The following is a 20,479-nucleotide window of genomic DNA, read 5'->3' as shown; positions in this document are numbered from 1 at the left end:
AACGCTGGTCAACTGCTGTTTATGTATGAGAAATCGGTTGGAAACTTCCTCATGTTAGCAAGTTGTAGGTGCCGCCACTGGCGCTAACCTTATGTGAATGCTCTGAAAAGCTAATCATTTGCATATCACAGCATCTTCTTCCTGTCGGTTAAATTTCGCGTGTGTAGCATGTCATCTTCGTGGTGTAGTAATTTTAATGGCCAGTAGTGTATGTAGATGTACAGCAAAGTGCAACCAATCACATATTGTGGCTCATGTTGTAATGAATGATGTCTGTTGTTGTCTGGGCTCTGAGGTCATATTTGGATCATTCCAGTGGCTGGCAGAGGAGGATGAGAAGAAAAGCCTCAGCTCACAATTTGCAGCATTGTCACAAGAACTGCTGGTGGTCCCCTGATTTTGAGTAAAGAAACAGTTGATTTTGGGGAACTGATGTACACCCACCATTCAAGATCAATTGCATCCTCAACGGTAAGTAAACACAGCAATGTTCACATCTCAACATCACACATTATCCTTATTATATGCTGCTCTGTGACAGACACTTTTATCTCACAGATGAGCTACCACACAATATGAAAATCGTAAGACATTGGTGAATGAAAATAGGAAATGTAATTTTTTACTTTTTGTCTCAGAAATCTAATATTACATGTTACATAAAAATTGCAGATCATAGAAGTTTAGGAAGGTCTGTAACATGTGGCTTCTAGATCAGATTCTCATCAATATAAACACCTATTTAGAATATTCTGCATCATTTATTGAACTACCCTCATGCATTATTTCTAATGGTGTGGTCAGGCCTTGTGCAGTCCTGAATTCTGTGTACTGTGTGTTATCAAAATTCAGTGACAGTCCTTTCAAAGATAAAAAAAATATGTACACTCTTTGACTTAAGATTTGGCCAGTGGCAGGCTGTCACATAATCTAACATGGGAGACCATCAGACCTGTTAACCACTGATTTTGATGAGTCTTTTGTATGTTGTAGAAGGGCCTGTCCTGATACATAGCTACTGGATTTTCATGTGAAGGCCCCTAATTATTTGGGAGGAAATCAGTTTTAAAGTTTTATGGGTACCTTGTAGAAGTTTTATGTCTCCTTGCTCATTGTAGGAATCCTATGTACTCAGTTCACTAGACAAACAAATCATATTAATGAGTTTTGCAATTACATAAATGTGTCACAAGCAAAGGGTGACATACAAAATAAGCAATCTTATTCAGTATGGACAATCCTAAGTCACTGCTATAGAAGTGCCTAATCCTGAAGCTGCTATTTGACTGGGCCATGGCCAGTCGGGTGCGGTGCTTATGTCCTCTTCACATAGGGGCCACCGCTGTTGCGTTGTCATCCTGGAGGGAGGTTCTGTCAGCATGTGATTGGCTGATGTCTTCTCACTGCCATCTCTTCTCTCTCGCTCCCAGCTGGCATGCTAGCGCTTGGCTTTACGCCGTAACACCTTGCATACTTCTGACATTAATCATGTTTCAATCAAGGGAACATAGAACAGCAGGTAAGTTCCATGGCTCCATGCTGGTGGTGCCAATTAGCCAACCCTGTGCTGTCCACCTTTACAGATACATCAAAATTATCTTGAAACAAATTCAAAATGCTGCCAACTTTCCAAAGACTAGTGGAGAAATCTCTGTGAGGGAAGATTCTATAAAAATACTTTCTTTAATTCTGTATCAGTTTAATGCATCTGCTTTCAGAGGAATTATCAAATATGCATTGTTTGCATCAAAGTTGATTAAAAAAAGAACAATATTTTTGAATCCAAACAAACAGTGTTTCCTGTAAGTCTTTTGAAAAATCTGTGTGCCAGCAAGACAATAGCTTCCATTAAATGTGCATGGTACTCTACAAATTTGTATTTTGGTTGCTTCTACAACTAAGATCATCCAAAAAGACTGTTCTAGCACAGCAAGAAATACTGAGTAAGATAATTCAGTAATTTATTCTGCAAGAAACATAATACACAGTTCAGAAAAGTTACTGTACAGATTGATTTATTAATAAAATTACTACAGCAAAACTTTTGAGTAATTCTGTATGACATATACTATTTACTGATATTTTGAATGATGGACAAGAAAGTACACAGGAAAGGTTTGCGCTCATACCACCAGAGCAGTAGCCACGAACTTTAACCACTGTGCTATGCTTGTTTGATCAAAACTTTACAAACATTGCAGGGATAGGAGGTAACTTCAGCATCGATATTCGCATAAACTAGGGCCCATTGCATGAAACCCCACCAGCCAAGTACTCAGCACAGGCCTCTCTAGAAAATACTGAAGCCTCATCAGAATCTGTGATTAACAGGTCTGATGCTCACAATTCAGTATTAAATAACAAGGCTGAGCTTATCAGATTCTTAGATAAACTTGAAAAAGGTTCAGTGTTGATCTAACACTCTTGCCATGGCCACAGGAGAGGTCATTTACGTATCTTTGTGTGAATGCATGTACCTTTGCTAGAAAACAAACCAGTGCTTGAAAGCTAGTGTGGATGTTGTTTTTTTTTTACATTTTTCTGTGCTCCACAAATCAGTCTGCTGTAAGCTTTATTAAGTTTTGCATAACTTCTGCAGATGAATAAATAGGAAAAAAGTAGGTTATCAGCAGACAGTTAGAGTGAATACATCTAAATATGTGGGCTTACATGCTAATGGCAAACTAAACTTGTCAAACTGTATCCTGGGTCTGTGCAAAAGGCTCCAGGTTATGCTTTACACATTGTCTGCTCTTATAGAGATATGAAAACTATTAAATCAGCTTATTATGGTTATTTTCATGCCATTATGACACACAGAATCACTTTTCAGGGAAATCAGCGATTGACTAGAAAAGTGCTATATGCATAGAAAAGCCATAAAAACCACGAGTGAAATCCACCCCAGAACCACAGGCAGAAATATTTTTAAAGAACTTGAAATCCTCTCATCTATTGCACAATTTATAGGGTGCTCTAAAGCTCCCCTTACAGTCTTCTAGAAATTGTAGACGGAATGTTGGTAACACAACAGCTTTTACAAGTAATTTATTAGACATAGTTCAGCATATCACTCATTTTACAATTCCACTCGTTAATAACCAAAGAAACAAACAGCAAACTTAATCCATTTTCCCAAACACTACTGTTTACAGTTAAGCCATTTTGTCATTTTCAAAGGAGGGTTATAGCACTCTGATCCACTTCAAGTAAGGTCCGATGTGGCAATCACCAAGTTCGGTGCATACATTGTACCTAAGAATGACACTGTGGTACACACACACTACCGCAGCTTGTGTGTCTGCAGTGACCACAACTTGTGCCGTCAGATCTTCTTCTGTCTCTACAGGAGTCTCATATATCAAACTCTTCATTCAACCTTTTGATCATGTTATTCAGTTTCTTTTACTCCATCCATGATTTTCCTTTCAATGTCATCCTGTTTGAGAGTCACATACAAAACTCAGGGTCAACCCATGGTGTAGCAAGAGAAAATTTTTTCCTTGTTGTAATAATAATAATAATAATAATAATAATAATAGGTCCTCACTGTTTCAGATTTTAGAAGAGAAGGGACTAGGTTCCAAAATACGAGGCCCAAAAAGCCACCTCCACATACCATATCTCGCATTGCAGATTACCTGGTGATACTTACAAAGGACAAAGAGACTGGCTTGTGACACTTACAGAATGTGTAGAAAAAGATGAGTTACAAATCTTGTCTGAGAAAACTGAATTCCTATGTTCAAAGGCAGAAATCACAGGCCTTGAAACAAAAGATAATAAAATCAACAGGGTCTAGTACTTTAAATACCTTGGAGAATTCACCAAACTGACAGGCCTTAAAAAAATCTCACAGCAAAATTGCCTCCAAAAAGTAAAAAATCTCTAAAACTAAAAATCCATGTCAAGACAGACAAAAATTCAGCACTACAACACAGTCATAAAATCAACAGTCCTACAGTCCTCTACACAAGCAGGACACTTGAAAACATGAAGAAATCAAAAATGGGGAAATAAAGTCATTAGGAAAATTTTAGGAGCAAGACATACCCAAGACAGTTATGCGCTAGATTCAGTCAAAACAACAGAAAAGTTTTCAAACATTGAAACTGACATTAAGAAAAGGCTAATGAAATTCTTTGGTCGTATCAACAGACTACCAACAAAGCAATTGACAAAAGGGACAACAGACTATGTGACATCACTTAAGAACTCAACATATTGACTGAACAAAATCTGAAAGGACCTCAAAAATCCAAATATAAGGCCAAATGAAAATTTAGAAAGTGAGACCTTCAGAAAAAAAGTAGACAAATGAGAGAAGTTATATCAGAGCAACAACAAAAACCTGCACAGACTGAAGTGGTCAGAACAAGATAAACAAGCTTCCTCAGAAAGAATGAAAGCCTGGAACAACAAGAAGAAACCAAAGAAAAATTGACTGAGTCATTTGCTTGACATCTTTCATTTATTGGGAGATTTCATTAATAATAATGATGATAATCGTGCTTCATTTAACATTAAATTGTTCTGTATATGCCAAAAATCATAAATTTTGCCATTTAAATGCATTGCATATTAATTTCTGCTGACTATGTAATAAAGTTATGATCAAAATGGTTCAAATGGCTCTGAGCATTATGGGACTTAACATCTGAGATCATCAGTCCCCTAGAACTTAGAACTACTTAAACCTAACTAACCTAAGGACATCACACACATCCATGCCCCAGGCAGGATTCGAACCTGCGACCGTAGCAGTTGCGTGATTCCAGACTGAAGTGCCTACAACCGCTTGGCCACAACGGCTGTCGAAGTTACGATCCCTTTTACTTTGTATAAATATTCTCACACATTTTATTTCTACCTTGAAAGTATAGCAAATTTTTTTTAAATATTAAGAGCTAGTAATAGAGAGACACCTTATTTTATATCTAGCAGGTTGCAAGAGAATGGTACAGGAAGAGGGAGTGAGAGATCTTACTTAGCATTTAGTAGGGCAATTTTTTTTAATTGCATGGGATTTTATTCTGCATGAAATAATGGCACTCTTCAAGGAAGTGAAAAAGGTTACTGCTAAATAGATTTTTAAGGTAACTTCTCAGCTTCAGTGTCGGAAGGCTCAAAACAACACTGAGAAATGCATTTGCTCGTTTGATTCCTGTATGTAGGAACTTCTTTCCGTACAGTGCTGGCACGTGACTATACAGTTTTTCTCTTTTGTTCTTGTGTTATGTTAATGTAGGTTAGAGTTTATGATTTACTGTGATGTTATGACCAACAAAACTACTCTTAATGTATATGTTGTTGTTGTTGTGGTCTTCAGTCCTGAGACTGGTTTGATGCAGCTCTCCATGCTACTCTATCCTGTGCAAGCTTCTTCATCTCCCAGTATTTACTGCAACCTACGTCCTTCTGAATCCGCTTAGAGTATTCATCTCTTGGTCTCCCTCTATGATTTTTACCCTCCACACTGCCCTCCAATGCTAAATTTGTGATTCCTTGATGCTTCAGAACATGTCCTACCAACCGGTCCCTTCTTCTTGTCAAGTTGTGCCACAAACTCTTGCTCCGCCACTTCCTCAGTCCATCCGCCTGCTTCAGTCATCCCCAGGCAAGTGCGTTTCTTTTACCATGCTACCGCTCTCCCCCTGCCTACGGCGAGGGTGGTGTGCACCCTGGCCAGTCGAGGCTCCAGAATTTCTTCTGCACAACATCCGGACACACTGACCTACGAAGGCGCATTAATGACACAGGATGTTGAATAAGTAATGCAACACATTTATTTCTTGGCCAAAATGTATAATTTGTTGTGGGGCATCAGGGAATACTCCTGCTTCAGCTTCACGAATTTCCAGTAGGTGGCAGCACTATACATAGCCTTCAAAATGAGGTCTGTAACAGAGGTGCGTTCCAAACAGAGAGCTATCGTCGAGTTTCTTTTGGCGGAATACCAGAGCTTCACAGATATTCATAGGTGCTTGCAGAATGTCTACGGATGTGTGGCAGTGAACAAAAGCACTGTGAAATATTGGACGAGGCGTCTGTCTCCGTTGCAAGGTCGTACAAATCCGTCTAGTCTCCCACGTGCTGAGCGGCTGCACACAGCTGTGGCTCCTGAGATGTTGGAATGTACAGACAGTCTCATTCGAGGTGATCAATGGATCACAATCAAACACCTCATTGCTGAGCTGGCCATCTGGTTGTAGTTCTGACACACCAGCTGGGGTACTCAAAAGTGTAGGCCCACTGGGCTCCTCGGTACCTAACAGAAGACCGTAAAGAGCAATGTAGCAATGCTGCAAAGCTGATCGTTAAAGTATCTGTCGAACATTATCACAGACACTGAAATGTGAGTTCATTACTTCAAACCACAAACAAAACGGCACTCCATGGAGTGGCACCAGACCACCTCTCCTCCAAAGGTAAAGTTCAAGGCCGCAGCCTGCCAGTAAAATCGTGGCAAAGATCTTCTGGCAGTCTGAAGAGGTATCCTGTTTGAAGTCCCCCCCCCCCTCCCTCCCTCACTGTGGAACAATCAACTCTGAAGAGAGTGTGCTCCCCTCAGGAAATTGAAGAAATGACTTCAATGTGTTCATTGCCACAAAAGTGCAAACAGATTCTCCTTCTCCATGACAATGCAAGCTGTTGCACAAGTCTGCGCACCTGATAGGAAATCACAAAACTTCACTAGACTGTTGTTCCTTATCCACCTTACAGCCCTGATCTTGCACACTCCAGCTTCTGCCTGTTTGTCTCAATGAAGAATGCACTCTGGGGGAACAGTACGCGGCTGATGGGAATGTGTGTACGGCAAGACGTTGGCTCTGGCAACAAGTAAGTACAGTGACACCATTTGAGCATACAGACCCTCCTAGCAAGGTGGCATAAGACAATCACAACTAACAGAGATTATATTGAAAACTAGGGTTTTTTGCCCAAAAGAGTGGGAATAATATAATCCATTGAAATCCTGAATAAAATCGCCCTGCTTTCAGAAAAAAATGTGTTGGATTACTTATTGAATGCCCCTCATGTATCTGAATATCAGTTTTTAGGAATAAACTCTGTAGGTCTAGTCCCATAAACAATTCTCAGAGTTCTTTTTGCTGGGACTAGTAGCCTATTTAGGTTACCTTGGGTGTTTGGATACTGTATTTAAACTCAAAAGTTAATTAAAGTTTGAGGACAACAATAAATTATATGCAATCATTAGTGCAACAGAGGCTTTACAGTATTCAGCTAACGTGTGTATCACAAGTATTCTCTTGGGTAGCTCTTTTACTAAGGCATGAAACTAATGTCTAATTTTAGGTTATCTTGAACGAATAATTTCAGAAATTTTACAGTATATTCCTTATTTACAATTCTGCTGCTTATGTATATATCTGATAATGATAAACTACAGATTTGCTGCAACAAAGCTGAAATGAAATTGGACGATAGTTTAGTGAAATTCGTCTCAGTGTAAGCACCAGAAAAATGAAGGAATTTTACATAAAAAGGCAAAATGATATGTGGGAGTATACATCATCATCAGAGGTCTGCCCAAAGACAGATTTGTAGAACACGTGAGATGATGATGATAATGTATACTTCTACATGTCATTTTGCCATTTTATGTAAAATTCCTTGAATGACATTTTGCTGGTGCTTCCAATTTCCTTAAACTATTGCTCAATTTCACTTCTACATCATTGCAGCTGGTCTCTAAATCATCATGATTTTATATTTGCAAAGGAAACAGCCTTCAGTATTATTATATGTATATGAAACCTGGAGTGGCTCCAGTACTAACCAGGAGGCACATCATGTCTAATATTAAAGGCTTTGGGCCTACAAGCATCACTTCCTGTTCTCAAAACTACAAATTATTTGCTATTTATTAGCCAAGGTTTTATCAAGTCATGAAGTGCCTCTAATCCCAATATTTCATAATTTACCTCAAAATATTCATAGCATTAAAAACGTTTTTCAATATTAAGGTATATACCAGTGGTATGTTTCTATATTTCCTTACCACTGATCACCTCTTTGGTTTCCAAAAATTAAATTCACTTTGCTCAGAAAATTTATGATTATATGGTAGATTACTTTTTCTCTTCTCGTAGGGAAGACAAATAAATCGAATATATGCTTTGCAGAGTTTTTGCTGTATCAGATTTGTATTGAATCTTGAGCTTCCTCCGTCATGAGGAGATTTCAGCCAAGTAAAGTACCTAGTGGTCTACCAAAATCTCCTGATGACAAGTGTGGAGGAAGTCGTTGAAAGCTCAAGTCTGAATACAAATGAGGTGCGGAGAACCATAAGGGCCTAAAGCACACACTGTGCTTCTGAGATTGCAGCATGTAAGCATGCGCCTGACATCTGCTGATCTTATAGTGAACCAGCTTTATCTGTATCTGTAGCCCCACACTGTATGTATGAACATATTCTCTCAACAAATTCTCTGATTATCATTTCCATAAGAGGCCAAATGAAAATGGCACACTGGACTCACATTTGGAATGACAATGGTTCAAACCCACGTCCAGCCATCCTGATTCAGGTTCTCTGTGATTTCCCTAAATTGCTTCAGGCAAATTCCAGGATATTTCCTTTGAAAAGGCACAGCCAATTTCCATCCCCATCCTTCCCTAATCCAAGCTTGTGCCCTGTCTCTAGTGACCTAGTTCTCGACAGTATGTTAAACACTAATCACCTCATCCTCCTCCTCCTCCTCCTCCAAAGCGAAAAGCTTAATTTTGTTGTGCTGTGCTGCTCAGTTGTTATCTAGGGTTGACAACATAATGTAGTGTCTACATCATGTATGTAGCACAAATATTTCATAATAGGAATTGTATTGGTAGTTTTATTTGAACCTCAAGCCTCATAATGAGTTGAAAGACAATGATAACGAGGACCATGCAGTATTGGACTAGATATGTGGAAATTTTGTGGATTAACATTAAAAGTAAATATAATCTTCAATATTAATTAATATTTCATAACATACATTGGGTAAATTATTTTTCATAGGATGTAGAGTCTTGATTAAAAAACAATTCAAACATATGAGACTGGAAGTTTGCATATATATTTGATTTTCACAAACATCTGTTTTCCTCAAAACCTTGTTTCTGACCTTTGTGACTTTATGGCTCTATGTGCCTCAAATCGAATGTGACAAGAGTACAACATGAAATTTATTAATGAATGTCACTGCAAAAAAACTATGTTATCATATGAGCAGTATGATTTGTGAGGTCGTGTAAAAAGCTCTTAGAAGGAGAAGTAGCAGCATTTGTTAAAGGGAGAAGGAGAGGCGTATCTCCAGTGAGACTCCAAGCAGATGATTAGGCAGCCATTCCAAACAACCCCCTGGATCTAATCGCCACCTTATACTAATTATTTTTAATTTTTGTCCAAACCAAAATTCTTTAAAAATATTCTCTTTGTTACCCTGTGGGAAAACATACTGGAACACTTAATGCTGTCAATCCATGAAGGTGTAGCCAAGCTTTTCACGTACGAAAGGTGTTCGTCCAACTGGTGTCATCGCACGAATAAACTAATCAAAAAGCTCAATACAGCAAGTTATACCCTCAGAAACATCCCTCATTGTGTTGTCTTAGAAGACAAGTATGTTGGCTTACCTTGCATATTTCCATTCCCTGTTGTTTTATGGCGTTATCTTCAGAGGCAGTGCTTCTAGACTAAATAAAGTACATAAATAAAGTACACTGAGCAACAAAATTAAAGGATCATTTTATTGAAATCCTGTAACTGTTCTCTATTCTGATGCATAAATTTTATATTTGGCACAGAGGCACTTACAGCCTTCCTCTGTATTGGTGTAAAAACACGTTGGCCTCCCATTCACAGACTTGACGACGCTTCAAACACTGAGTTGTTGACATATATGTAAAAAAAAAGCAACAGCTCAGAAGTTCAAGTGAGTTGTAAGGTGTATTAATAATGTCACATTGGTACCAAATTTAACCAAAATTATGCCCAACACCATTGTGAGGGATGTGTCACATGATGAGAAGGTCATCATACCCACTTTTACCTACATTTTACCCCTTTCTTGACGCCTCTGCAATCGAGGTCAGAAGAACGACACCCACTGTAGAAGTTACACAGTTTTCTTACGGGTGACCGAGGGAAATATTTCAGACACACTGTCACTCAGAATTGACACGAAAAGGCCTCAGGGGTGGCATAAAGGGTCTCAATGAAACCAACCCTTCTCTTGGAGCATCGACTGCCACACGTGTTGCAGACGAAAACGAGTTCAGAGTGCGATGACCATCAGGATGATGTTTTGACCAAACTTGAGATTGCTTCCAGCTGCTGGCCATTTTAATCCTATTCTAGGGACATCATGGGGCTGCAACCAAATTAAAAATGTGTGACCACTTTGAAGAATACTGCAACTGTAATTTTTGCTCCAGTATACAGGGCAGAGCCACTAGGCACCATTCACAAAACCTGAACGTGATCCAAAAAATAACAGTGTTTTGCTGCTTTATCATCCTGCCCTTTTCACACTTTCCTGTGGCAGGATCACAGGGGTATGGGGGTGTATGACTGCCAACACAGTTATCAGTTAGGATGAATGGTTGTAGTCAGAGGGTGTACATTTGCAACACTCAATATCCTGTCACAGAGCAAGCTCCACAGTTGTACAGTCATAACCTCAGGGCCTGTTTCACCACACATGCCATCTTGCTTCTCTCTCCTACCAGTTTCTCAAAACTCTACAGGTGGGAATTGGCATTACACAACATGTGCTTGATCCTCGCCACCTACTTGGACTAAATTTATGTTAATTTATTTGGTCTCAGCATTTATTTTCAGTAAGTATTCCTTTACTTCACTCCTTTTTACTTCTCTCTATCTTTTATTTTCCCACCTGCCCCTGCTCTCGCCCTCACCTGATCTATCTACCACACACAACGCATTTTGCTCTCTGCTCTTAGTAACTCTTGCACAATGTTTTTTTTTTAGTAATCTCTACTTTGCTAGTTACCCATTCTTTCACCTTTCAGCTCCCAGGTTTTCAAAAGTCTGGAACAGGTGCCAACAATCAGTCTTTCCTTCTAATCCCATCTGATAAGTATCTCCTGACCCAGGGTTCTGGGCAGTTTTTCCGTACCTCTCCCCATTACCTCATCATTCTCTTTCCTTCATTCCTCTTCCTTTCCCTTCAATCCTCCTGCCAGGAGGCTCCAAACACCTGTGCATTTACATATCTTTTATACAGTCCCAGATCTATGATATTTCCAAACTGGGGCAAAAACTTTATAGCGGCGCTCCCCCCAACTGCAGGCCCTCCCCCCAAGCATTTGAGATAGGACATCAAAAATTTTGGAAAAAAGAAATCTGAAGAATTTGATATACAAAACATATGTGTTCACGAAAATGTAAGACATGTTATTCAGTCTTCAGTGTGCCAAAGTGCAGTGCTACGTCTCTTCACACAGGTTTCTTCTTTCGCACGTCACTGTATTTCGCTCCGTGGAATTCAAACGTGTATATTTTATAATAGAAGCCATCAAACCTATATTCAGGACAGAGGAAATTAAAATGTCCTGTGGTGCCTCTCCTGCTTCCAGTCAGCTTGTTTGACATGCTACTCCCTTTTAAAAGAACCTCACATTTAATACTGGGTGAGATTATTTGTGACCGGGAGAATGATTTATGACTGGGAGAATAAGAACTCTTCAGAAAAATTGCACTCTATATTGCCTATTAGCTAACAGCTTTCTCTTTTGTGTGACATAAAATTAAATATAGGAAACATAAAACCACTAAAGGCAAGAGGCAATCAATAGAGTACACATTTCTTTAGTCCTTAGGTCCCAGCATTTTTTCTCTCTGATCTTGCTGCAGCTGAACATGGCGTGCTTTCCTTTCTGTGAAAGAATCTATTACCTCATCAAAGTTTGTCAAATGTTTCGTTACATGAAAAATTGAAATATCATGTCTAATACGTACTGAAAAAGATGTTGATATGAATAGTACCCAAGACCAATGTAGTTTCTTGATTTGATTGCATCTGTTTTGTCACTGTCTGCTAGATAAAACAAAATAGGCCTTTCTACAGGGTGACAATTATTGAAGTATATGAAATAAAATCATTGTAATTCTGAATGGTTTGTGTTAGGACATTCAAACTGCATGGTTGGCTGTGAAGAACACTCGGAATTGTATGGTCTGGTTTAGCGACAAAGCCTATTTTCTTTTGGGTGGGTTTGTCAATAAGCAAAATTGTCATATTTGGTAGGCTGAGAATCTGCATTTAGTGACTGAGTAGTCTTTTCAGCTCAAAGGGTGACTATGTGGTGTGCAGTCACAGAATAATTGGTGCAATATTCCTTGATGGCATGGTGACTATCAAACAGTATATGAAGGTTTTGGAAGATGATTTCATCCCCATTATCCAAAGTGACCCTGATTTCAACAAAATGTGGTTCATGCAAGATGGAGCTTGACCCCATCGAAACAGGAGAGTGTTGGTGTCCTGCAGGAGCAATTTTGTGACCGTGTTCTGGCTGTGGGGTACCCAGAGACCACTGCCATTGGCCTCGATTGGCTGTCATATTCTCCAGATCTGACAAAATGGACTCATTTTTGTGCGGCTATATTAAAGACGAGGTGCACAGCAATAACCCCAAAACCACTGCTGAGCTGAAAGCAGCCATTCCGGAAGCCATCAACAGCATCAGTATTCTGACTCTTCAGCGGATCATGCAGAATTTCACTATTTGTCTGCGCCACATCATCGCCAATGATGGCAGGCATGTTGAATGTGTCATAACCTAAATTCGAATATCTGTACTGACATTTAAATGTTGATAAAGTGTGTGCCCTAGTTTGTAACTAATCTGCATTTTTTTCATGTAGTGCAATAACTGTAATCCTGTAATATTGCAGCAACTGTAACACATGCCAAATAATTGAGACTGTTTTGGCACAAATGTTTTGATGTACTTCATTTACATAAATAACACCACAGAACATGATTAAAAAGTACCAGTATAAAATGGCTATTAGGCTTACTACAAGCAAAAAGCTTTATGTTAGGAACTAGTTTCACACTTCATTCATACATTCCTCTTTCTCAAGAATGAGATCGAAAAATAATAGTACAAAATCTTTATATAAATTTGCAATCTTCATATCCTACCATATAATTTGTGTGATGTCCCCATTTCTTTTCCTTCATCATTTTAACAAACAGTCTTGTCATCACTAATTCTGTAACTATTCCTGCCATTGTCAAAACTTTATCTCTGGTTAACTTCACTAACGCCGCCAGAATCACCGGTTCAGTTATCCTGCATTTATTCTCCGGTTAGGCTTTATTAGGTGTTCATACAACGTGTTTTCTGTGCTCTTCCAAGAATAGAACTTAAAGCGGCTGCTAACAACTGGTAGTATAGCGATGTGACAAAAATTATACATCAAAATTCCATTTTCTTGGACACTGAGAAGATAATAGGTAATCCTGTCAGACTTTTATTTCCACCTTGGTAGTCTCAATCTATGGATTTTGCTAATAATTATAACAACACTGATCATTTGCACATCCGATCAACCACATAAACAAACAGCAATTGGCATTTACCCATTTGGGTTTATTCAGCTCAGCTCATACAGCTCCTCCCCTTTTGTCTGCAGGAAAGTATTTACCTCTAGATGTGACACGGATTCTTCTGGCAGAGACACCACGTACACTTTGCATGCATTCAAAAATCAACTTAAGACTGATTCAGAATTAGGATGCATATTCTCACAGGATGGCAACATAGTGAAAGAACTGGAAGCGAGGTGTAGCAAAGCTAATGCAGTGAGCGCTCAGCTACGATCTACTCTTTTCTGCAAGAAGGAAGTCAGTACCAAGACTAAGTTATCTGTGCACCGTTCAATCTTTCGACCTACTTTGTTGTATGGGTGTGAAAGCTGGGTAGATTCAGGTTACCTTATCAACAAGGTCGAGGTTACGGATATGAAAGTAGCTAGGATGATTGCAGGTACTAGTAAATGGGGACAATGGCAGGAGGGTGTCCACAATGAGGAAATCAAAGAAAAACTGGGAATGAACTCTATAGATGTAGCAGTCAGGGCGAACAGGCTTAGGTGGTGGGGTCATGTTACACGCATGGAAGATGCAAGGTTACCAAAGAGACTCATGGGCTCAGCAGTAGAGGGTAGGAGGAGTCGGGGTAGACCAAGGAGAAGGTACCTGGATTCGGTTAAGAATGAGTTTGAAGTAATAGGCTTAACATCAGAAGAGGCACCAATGTTAGCACTGAACAGGGCATCATGGAGGAATTTTATAAGGGGGACTATGCTCCAGACTGAACGCTGAAAGGCATAATCAGTCTTAAATGATGATGATGACTGATTCAGAAATCAACTTAAAAATTTTTTCGAAAATGTTCAAAAACCAATTGGGATGTGTCTCAAAATCATACGAATAACCGACAGGCTGACATGCATTGGATGTTAGGCACTTTGTGAAACAAGCTTTTTTTTTTCTCTTAAGAATATGAATTTGGCACCCCCTGAAGATATCCTGGTTTAGTACCCAACCCAACAAAGAAAACACAAACATTTTGGAAAAAATATATACATATTTGTTTTTCAACATAATCTCCTTTCAGCTCTATACACTTTTCCAAGCGATGATCAATAAGGTAATGAGAACTGTCTTTACTCCTCAAAATAGCCCATTAAGTGCCGACATTACGTCTTCATTTGTTGAAAATCTTTAACCGCCAAGTCATTGTTTCTAGTTTGGGAACAGAAAATAATCCAAGGGGGCTAAATCTGGCGAATAGGGTGCATGAGGTAGCAATTTGAACTTTAATTCATTAATTTTGGCATTTGCAATAACGGACTTGTGAGCCGGTGCATTATCCTGAAGAGACAAAACTTTCTTCTTGGCCAAATTGGGCTGTTTTTGCTTGATTTCTTTGCCCTAACATTGCAATAAACTCGCATAATACTCACTGTTGATAGTTTTTCCTCTTTCAAGGTAGTCAATGAAAATTATTCCAGGCACACCCCAAGAAACCGACGCCATGACTTTGTCTGCAGATGAAATGGTCTTTGCCTTCTTTGTAGTCTGTTCTCCAATTTATGTCCATTGTTTCAATTGTTCATTTGTCTTGGGAGTGAAGTGGTGGGCCCATGTTTCATCCATGGCTATGAAACAGCACAAAAAATGAGCTCTGTTGCTGCGAAACTTCACTAAACACTCAACTGGAACATCTTCATGACACTGTTTTTGCTTGTGTGTGAGCAAACGCGGCACGAACCTTGCACATAGTTTTCTCATGTCCAAATTTTCAGGTAATATGCAGATGCAATGTACCACACTTTTTGAAATGCCTACTATGTCTGCTAGCTCATGCACTTTCAGTCGACGATCATCCGGTACTGCTTTATGGATTTTCTTCACCATTGGAATCGGCACCCCATTTCGTCGACCACTGTGATGCTCGTCTTGGCAGATCATACGGCCTCGTTTAAACTCAGCTACCCAATATTTTACTGTTGTTAATAAAGGAGCAAACCCTCCCAAAGTAGAATCTAGCTCAGCTTTAATACTAGTTGTGCAAGGCCTTTAAAAACAAAAAAAGTATCACATAACAATGGCCAGTTTTCTCCATTTTCAGAAGTTCAATCACAATTTCACTGTTGGTGGCTGCCAAACAAATACTAAGCAATGTGGTGTCTTCAAACTTGAAGCATGTGCTTCATAGATCATATACTTTCTAATCCAGATATATTTTTCAACGACTGCCATCTCTTGGTCAGGGCAGGTACTTATGGGAATACCCTCGTATGTGTTTTCTCCTGCCACTGCTTGGTGAGAAGCTTTTTTAAGGAATTCCGATCACAATTTACTCATTAATGGTTAATGCTACTGAAGATAAAAATCAGTTTCAATTGATCTGTGATATACACAGTCAGAATAAAAGACACTAATATAATTTTCAGGTACATTTTAACTCCTTGTCTAGGATTCATAATACATTTATGTACTGTTCTCATAAGGAGTTCAACAAGTTTAACATAAAGCAAAAATTGGGAATCTCTACCAATTCGAAAGAAAATACAAACATTCCTCATTAGCCACTCTTTCTACAAATTATGTAAGTATCTAGATTCAGGGACTGAAAAGACCTGTTAGCTAAACAATAATTAGCAGTGTCTGTTATAAAGCTGTATGACAGTAACATACTGTCAATAGGAGTCAGTATTTACAGATGTAAAAAATTTTTTCTCTGAAAAATTCCATGGGAATAAGGCAAGTATTAAGCTGCCAATAGCAGGTAAACCACAACTATATTACAGTAAAACTGAGGAGGCAGCTATTTTTGTTTCAAATTAGCAATTCCCTTTCTAATTTACTCTACTAAATTCAGATAGCACAAAAATGAATAACAGCAGGCAGTATGGCAGTAATTCACTGTTAATACAGAATACGGTTTAAGTTTCTATGATGTTCTTGTCTCATGTTATTTTCACTTTATGCAAATCTTTCAGACCTCTCTTAAAAGCACTAAACAAGCAGTTCTCCACAATATGTGTATCCCTCTGAACCACAGTAACACTCAGCACTTTCAAAATAACTGCACTTCCTTGAGATATGCCCACATCTCCCTCAACCGGTTCCAATACGGTTCAGGTATGACCATTTGTGTTGGGGAGATCAAATCCTGCAACATTTTTTGTGGAATTTTTGATTAGGTGGACATTCTGGAGGTGGATGTTCATTTCAGCATTTCCTCCACTTGTCAGTAACAATAAAAACATCTGCGATCCAATGATCAACCCAATATGGCTTGCATGACTTCAGACATACAGCTGGTGGATTCTAGAAAGTGCCTTTTAGGACTCAGTTCTTGCAGGGCTCTTGTCTTCTTAATTATTGATGCCTTGGCAGATTCTATTCTGAGATCTGAAAGGGCAGGACAGAGCAGGCAGTCACTGAATGGGAGATGATCTGGCAGACCAGTAATGGTCCTCATTCAGATATACAGGGTGTCCCAAAAAGAATGACCTGATTTTAACTTGTAATAATATTGAGAAAAATGTCACTAGGTAACCGAAACAGCGCTAGATGTAATCGGCATGCTCTAGAGTTTCAGAAAATATCACTAGACATCACTACAAGTGCTGACCTGGAGCAGCCAGCCAGTCTCACGCAGTATGGCGTCTGCGCACCAGAAGGTGTATTGTGTTATTGAATTTAGTCGTACTCAATCAGTGATCACAGTTCAGCAGGCATTTCATATTCGATTTCGTGCTAAACCACCATCACCAAAGAACATTCAATGGTGGTATAAACAGTTTGAAGAAACAGGGTGCATCTGTAAAGGCAAAAGTACTGGCCGGCTACACGTTCCTGAACAAACAGTGGAACAAATCCGATGAGGATTTGAGCGGAGCCCCCGCAAGTCTGCACGTCGTGCTAGCCGAGAACTTGCGTTATTGCGCATGACAGTGTGGCATGTGTTACGGCGCTGTTTAGCCCTCAAACCATACCAATTACAACTGGTACAAGCTTTTCGAGATACTGACAAAGTGAAGCAAGTTGGACTTTAGCAGTGCTATTCTACAGGACTTGGAAGGTGACACTTTTATGTCACAGTTAATATTCAGCGATGAGGCAACTTTCCATATTAGTGGTAAGGTTCAGCATCATAATGTGCGTATATGGGGGCTCGAAAATCCTCATGAAACAATTGAACATAAATGTGATTCACCAAAAGTGAATGTTTTTTTGTGCTGTTTAGCAAAGCAAGTTTTATGGACGCTACTTTTTCAAGGAAGAAACCATAACAGGACAATCATATCTTGCTATGCTACAGAACTGGTTATTTCCACAACTTGACTCTGACAATTTCATCTATCAGCAAGATTGAGCACCACCAGACTGGCACAACAATGTGCGCAGTTTCCTCAATGCCAACGGGCCTCAACGTTGGATAGGGTGTGCAGGACTGTGAGACCAAGCTTTACACTCTTTGCGTCCTAGGTCCCCTGACTTAACACCATGTGATTTCTTCACGTGGGGATATGTTAAACAATGTGTTTACGTTCCTCCCTTACCTCGTGACATTGATGAACTAAAAACCAGAATATCAGCTGCTGTAGCTTCAATGACAGAAGACACCTTACGCTCAGTTTGGGATGAATTTGGCTATAGACTAGATGTCATCCGTGCAGCCAATGGAGGACGTATTGAACATTTATCATGGATTTTTATAAACTTCTGTCTTTTCTGAGTAATTTAGTATGCAACTTGTTAGTGTTAAGCCCTTCTTCTTAATAAATAATTATATTTAAAATTGGGTCATTCTTTTCACTCTGTACATCTATCTTATTTGTATGTGTATTGTTTTCCATTGCACAGCTACACTGTTCAGCAGCTGACTACAAAACTGAAACTGCAGCATCACATAGCACATCTACATTCACTCCTGACTATGTTGTGGAGTAGATTTACTTTTGAAGTAAGATTTCTAGTGAGTTGTGGGAAACTTTGATCCTATCAGACAGCACTGTGTAACTTTGTCCCTCCCCCCCCCCCCCCCTCCCCCCGTCTTCATTATGAAAATGGCAGTGTTAGCTCTGTTCTACTTGGCTCAGATGGTGTGTCTATTTGGAAATTTACATTCAACACAATAAGGTCACTTGAAAGTGTATTTGCTGATGGCTATAAACTCCTTTAGAGTGTATTCTCACAATGCTTAATATCATTGTTCAGACATTCTAACTGCCAGGACATTTGTGTTATTGGATTTTTGCGGAGTTAGTAGCTGCCATGCTGTACAATAACAAATGAAACAGATTAGAAGCCACGATTGAGACGTCAGTATTAGTGTAGGATGTTCTCAATAGTCTGTGACCTTCAACCGAGAAGCTGATATTAGAAATGACTGCAAAAGGTATTTGATTCCTACACTACAATCCACCTACTCACACTGCTTGAGAATCTCTGGTTATCTGTTAAGACTTAGGGCACAAAGTTTTACCACACCTGCCATAGTTACTGGCACCCAGCAATTTCCTCCTCTTCTGGAAACCTAAGAAGTTCAAGAAGAGCATGACAACTCAGGGAAGAAATTTCAAGTTACACCTAGCAGTAATCAGATGTTTAAAAAGATCACAAACGCCCCATTGCTTGAAGCAGTCATGGGGGAGGAGGAGTGTGAACTAGCACAGAACACACTGAGTCGCAAACACCAGAAGAGTGGGGCAATCACACACAAGGGTGATCACCACTTATGGTTGCATCACACATGGCACGGTCTATATCTCAGATACTGGTAAGAGTTACTTGTGTCAAAAGCATTCATTGTAACTACAGCACTAGCTATCCAATCCCTGTGATTTCCAGTATTTTTACAAGGCATTTTTTAACATAAATGTTCTCCAAAGACAGAGGTTCTTAATAACACAATCAGCAAAATAGAGAAAAACTAAACGACTGTTTGGACAGCACAAAGAGTAACAATCATAATACATTTAAAATGTTTTGCTACACCTATGGAGTCTGTTAAATAAGATGGATGACCTTCTCATATCAGTATAGATTTCTGAAAAAACTGAAAGATATTTCTACAGACTTGCTATGCATAATGAAATATAATATTTACAAATAATTTATTTTCTACCAAATGGACACATAATTTCAACAAGAAATTACTGGTTTCAAGTCAAAAGAAGGAAGTAGTAGTGTTTGGGAGTGAACTAATATTTCTTTCATATGATCTGGAAACATCCAAAACTTATAAGTGATTGTGCCCAAAAACAAATAATGTTTAAAAAGCATTTCAAAATCACTGACTTCTCCAGTATGAGTGATGTATGATTCTCTCAAAAAGAACATCGTTTGGAAGTCACAGAAATTGAATACTCACACCTAGATGAACACATGTTAGTACCACATTACTGTAAGCATAATTAAAAACGAGAGGGTGAAGTGGTCACACACACAGAAGTGTAATTAAGCCAAAGCCACAGACCTCAATAAGTATTTGTATTTGTATTTATTTATTTATCCTGTGGATCACATATTGGACAAAGTACACATGATATAGGACAAGTCATTTTTCTTAACAAATATGTAGTTTGGAGAAAAAAAATAGGCAATGGACTGCCATTTAAAAAAATGTACACAAAATTGTTCATTGATGAATATAGTAACTTCACATACAGAGAATACAAACAATTTACATGGGGAACTAAGAAACATGTAGGCAATGCAGTGCTACTTTAAATTTACACAAATAATCACTGAGATTACAGAATAGTGAAAATGTCATCTGGAAACACAACAGAAGGACAATGTCATTTAAAAACTACATTAAACATGAAATTAACATTGAGATTTCACAGACAATTAAGTTTTAATACCAATAGAATGTGTACTTGTACATTCAAAAAGCGAGTTAAAAAATTTTGGGA

At 38.8% G+C, this 20,479-nt stretch overlaps 1 long non-coding RNA gene across 1 annotated transcript in view; it reads left to right on the top strand.

Moving 5' to 3' along the window:
* Positions 1–20,479, top strand: part of LOC124552708 — a 73,823-nt gene that overhangs the window by 34,738 nt on the left and 18,606 nt on the right. The window contains exon 2 of the long non-coding RNA XR_006967960.1: positions 317–471. This is a non-coding gene — a long non-coding RNA (uncharacterized LOC124552708). The remainder of the gene's footprint in view (positions 1–316; positions 472–20,479) is intronic.

The sequence above is a fragment of the Schistocerca americana genome, chromosome 10 (assembly GCF_021461395.2).
Source record: "Schistocerca americana isolate TAMUIC-IGC-003095 chromosome 10, iqSchAmer2.1, whole genome shotgun sequence".
Lineage (NCBI taxonomy): Eukaryota > Metazoa > Arthropoda > Insecta > Orthoptera > Acrididae > Schistocerca > Schistocerca americana.
This window is presented reverse-complemented; position numbering and strand designations above follow the sequence as displayed.